This window comes from Furipterus horrens, unplaced genomic scaffold (genome assembly GCF_987537825.1).
Source record: "Furipterus horrens unplaced genomic scaffold, mFurHor1.1.pri manual_scaffold_7, whole genome shotgun sequence".
NCBI classification, from domain to species: domain Eukaryota; kingdom Metazoa; phylum Chordata; class Mammalia; order Chiroptera; family Furipteridae; genus Furipterus; species Furipterus horrens.
The window spans coordinates 28,587,538-28,591,064 of record NW_028327177.1 but is presented as its reverse complement, the minus strand read 5'-3'; the positions used below and the strand labels follow the sequence as shown (position 1 = coordinate 28,591,064).

Genomic DNA, 3,527 nt, shown 5'->3' with positions numbered 1-3,527 from the left:
AATGTCAGAAATAGAAAAATTCAGAAATAAGCTGAAAGAACTCAGGAGAGATTTAAAAATAAAAGAAAAAATATTTCAGAAGCAAAGACTAAACTATAAGGAATAATGAGTGGAACTACAATGATGTCTTAAAATGGAATTACTGGGAGGAAAAATTGGGGGAAAAAAAGAGTGAAGAATGAGATAAAAAGAATTTGAGAAAAAAGAATAAATATTGAAGATAGGTAAAGAAAATTCAACATAGAGATAATAGAAATTCCTGAAGATGAAAACTAAAGCAGGAGAACAGAAAAAATACTAACATGTATAATTCAAGAAGACACTCTTGAAAAAAACTGAAATCACATATTGAAAAAGCACATCACTCCTCTTTGTTCAGGCCACGATACAGTAACAGAAACTGGATTTACTCTCTAATATGAAACAATCCAAAATGCTGGGTGAAATATAAGAAACAATGGAGGACAGTGATCCCTGAGACCTGGGAAATAATTGAGATGAGACTTATGAAGGCCCCAAATTGTTGTTTTATGAGAGTTTCCAGGTTATGGCTCTGAGAGGGGAAACCCAGGAGGTTCCTAGCAGATTCTTCAAGTTGAGGAGAAAAAGCTATGAGTCTAGAAAGACTAAAAGGAGCTAGAGAGTTAGCATGGCAGATTACTCAGAAGAGAGCTGCACAGAGAAAGAACTCCAGAAATCTGATGAGGGTCCTCTTAGGGTATTCAGCAGAGTCATGATCAGTACTAACCAAGGCTGGAGAAAGAACCACCTAAAAAGATTAGAGGGAACAGGACATGATGTTCGCACAGGCCTGGGAACAATGCCTGTTCTGAACAAGCATGCAAAGAAGCAGGAAAACACAACCTTCAAGGAGGAGAATCAATCAGCAGAAACCAACCCAGACCTGACACAGGTGCTAGAATTAACAAAGCAATGGAAAGGGTTCTTATAACTGTGTTCTATATATTCAAAAAGTTAAATAGAAATGTGGGAAATATGAGAGATTTCAATGGACTTTCTAGAGATGAAAACTGCAATGTCTAAGACTACAGAAACTATTCAAAATGAAACAGAAAAAAATATTTTTTTTAAGTTAAATGAGCATCAACAAGCTCTGGGACTACTCCAATAGCTCAATAAACATAGAACTGTAATCCCTGAAGGAAAAAGGGGAAGAAGTCTGGAAAAATATTTGAAAAATTAATGCTCAATTTTTCCTCAAATTTGATGAAAACTATAAACTCACAGATCCAAGAAGCTCAGTGAACCACGAATATAAGAAACAAAGAAAACTACATGAGTTGCACACAAATATCAAATTGCTCAAAACCACTGATAAAGAGAAAATCACAAAATCAGCTAGAGATAAAAGACACTTAACATACAGAGGAACGAGATAAGGATGACAACAGATTTCTTTTGGGGACTAATGCGAGTGAGGTCACATCAATCTAGACTTCTATATTCACCATTAAAAGATATTTTACAGCTTTTCCCCCCACAAGAGCTGTGCTAGGCCTGCAGGTCTGTGGTGAGCTGGGATGTGGGTCTCTTATCTGCAGGATGGGGTTTGTGAAAGTTGTCAAAAATAAGGCCTACTTCAAGGGATACCAAGTGAAATTTAGAAGATAACAAGAGGGTAAAACTGATTACTATGCCCAGAAAAGCTTGGTAATCCATGATAAAAATAAGTGCAACACCTCCAAATACAGGATGATAGTTTGTGTAACCAACAGGGATATCATTTGTCAGGTTGCTTATGCCCACATAGGAGATATGATAGTTTGTACAGCTTATGCTCATGAACTCCCAAAGTATGGTGTGAGGGTTGGCCTGACAAATTGTGCTGCAGCTATTGGCCCACAGGCTTCTCAATAGGCTTGGCATGGACAAGATCGATGAAGGCCAAGTGGAGGTGACTGGAGATGAATACAATGTGGAAAGCATTGATGGTCAACTTGGTGTCTTCACCTGATATTTGGATGTAGGGTTTGCCAGAAGTTCTACTGAAAGTAAAGTTTTTGGAGCCCTGAAAGGAGGTGTGGATGGAGGCTTGTCTATCCCTCACAGTATCAAACAATTCACTGTCCATGATTCAGAAAGCAAGGAATTCAATGCAGAAGTACATCGGAAGCACATCATGGATCAGGACGTTGCAGATTATATGCGTTACCCAATGGAAGAAGATGAAGATGCTTACAAGAAACCATTCTCTCAATACATAAAGAACAATGTGACTCCAGACATGATGGAGCATATGTATAAGAAAGCTCATGCTGCTATACAAGAGAATCGAGTCTATGAGAAGAAGCCTAGGAAAGAAGTTGAAAAGAAGAGGTGGAATTGTCCCAAATTGTCTCTTGCCAAGAAGAAAGATTGGGTAGCTCAGAAGAAAGCAAGCTTCCTCAGAGCTCAGGAACAGGCTGCTGAGAGCTAATAAACCAAACCACAATTTTCTGTGAAGATTTTTCAGATAAAAACAATAAAGTTATTGAGCAAGAAGCTGAAAAAAATTTTTTTTACAAAGTGTGAAATAAAAAGTTTTGCAAACATAAGAAGTTGAAAGAATTCATCACTAGCAGACCTGCATTATAGGAAATGTTATAGAAAGTCTTAGGCAGAAAAAAAATGATACCAGATAGAAATATAGCTCTATTCAAAGGAATGAAGAACACTGAAAATAGTAAGTACACACACACACACACACTTTTTATTGTTTAAATCTCCTTAAAGTATAATCATCTGTTTAAACAAAGTAATCGCAATATATTTTAGGATTTATAACATACATAGAAGTAAAATATATGCCAACAATAGCACAAAGGTCAGAAAAGGAGGATAGAAGTAAGGGTCTTAAAATATGCATGAGATGCTTTATAAACCCTAGAGCAATGGCCAAATAATAAGTTATAGCTAATAAGTCAACAAGGCAGATAAAATAGACTCGTAAAAACATTCAACTAATCCAAAAGAAGACAGAAGTATAGAAACTGGAATAAAATAGAGATGGGATAAATAGAAAGCAAATTATGGATTTAAATTTACTCATATCCATAATCAGATGGTTTAAACAACCTCAATTAAAAATCAGAGATTGTTAGAATGGATAAAAAAGCAAATAGGTTCTGGCCAAGATGGAGGTGTAGACAGACACGCTGCATCTTCCTCCACAACTAAGAAGGAATACAATTACCTCAAAACTAGAAACAACCAGAAGTTCCAGAAAATCAAGCTGCATGGAAGTCCAACAAACAAAGATATAAAGAAGAAATACTCATCCACACAGGTAGGAGGGGAGGCGCTGGGGTGGAGAGGACATGGTGTGGTGGTGGCAGCAGCAGCGGCGACAGTGGCAGGCCAGCAGAAAGCACAGTTACATGGTTTAAAAAGTCAGGAGGGACACCTGGGAAGCGTTCCCAGCTCCTGATCAGGCTGCAGAGCTCACGGTCCCAACACCAGGGAAAATCAAGCCTCATTATTTCTGACTGTGCAAACCAGTGGGGGTTGGGTAGAGGAAGAAACTGCCA

General features: G+C 37.8%; 1 pseudogene; it reads left to right on the top strand.

Annotated features, from left to right (window-relative positions):
- Positions 1-1,563: 1,563 nt before the first annotated feature.
- LOC150004179 (large ribosomal subunit protein uL18 pseudogene) lies at positions 1,564-2,437 on the top strand (annotated as a pseudogene).
- Positions 2,438-3,527: the final 1,090 nt, after the last annotated feature.